Raw genomic sequence first — 1,098 nt, 5'->3', positions numbered from 1 at the left:
CCTTGAATGCAGAGAGCTTGTCTGTTTTTTTCACTTTGTGTCCTCAGTGACAACAATGCCTGGCACTAACAGGTGCTCCGTAAAAGGGGTCAAATGAAAACGACACTCAGTAAATCCCCCACTGTCCGGAGGCAGGCCGGCACAGAAAAATGGAGGGCTGGATTTAGAAGATCCAGATTTAGGGGCCGGCCCTGTGGCCGAGTGGTTAAGTTCGCACGCTCCGCTCTGGCAGCCCAGGGTTTCGCCGGTTCGGATCCTGGGCGCAGACATGGCACCGCTCATCAGGCCATGTTGAGGCGGTGTCCCACATGCCACAACTAGAAGGACCCACAACTAAAATATACAACTATGTATTGGGGGGCTTTGGGGAGAAAAAGGGAAAAAAAATCTTAAGAAAAAAAAATCTTTAGGAGATCCAGATTTAAAGATTGTCTGTCTTTAAAGCTATCCCATTCTCAGTTTCCTCAGCTGAAATCTGTGGGTAACAACAGCATCTACTGTACACAGCTGCTGTAAGGATTAAATGAGACAAAAGACCCAAACACTTGGCATGACTGGCATGCAACAAGAGTTTAATAAATAAGACCTAGCTGGTATATATCTATGTGAATTATACACACACACACGCTCACACACATAACTTGGGTGTTCATCTTCACTAGACTTAATGGTTCTACTGTCCTGCCTTTGAGACCTCAACTTGTGTGTTCTTACCAATATCATATCTCAAGAGCACAATCTGAGTCTCTAGCATTCTCTGCCCAGTTCCTAGCACAGCCCAGCATAGTCATGACCTTTATAAACCTCTTTAAGTGATTTATCTGAAAATATAAACATTCCCCTTGAGCATAATACAGTAGTTTCAAGTGGCCTCCATTTCATCTACTTCCTCAGAGGCCTGTGAACAGCAAATACACACACATCTGTACAAATATTGTGCCTGTTGAAAGGCCTGGGATGGAATCACCTTTGCACTCATCGTAAAAGCCCACGAGCTCAGGTTAAAGACGTCACTTCCGTTATGGCAATAAAGACGTCACTTTCGTTATGGCAAAATCCGCCCCCTTCACAACACATAATGGCTGGAACAACTCGATC

Source organism: Equus przewalskii, chromosome 22 (assembly GCF_037783145.1).
Source record: "Equus przewalskii isolate Varuska chromosome 22, EquPr2, whole genome shotgun sequence".
In the NCBI taxonomy this organism is placed as follows: domain Eukaryota; kingdom Metazoa; phylum Chordata; class Mammalia; order Perissodactyla; family Equidae; genus Equus; species Equus przewalskii.
This window is presented reverse-complemented; position numbering follows the sequence as displayed.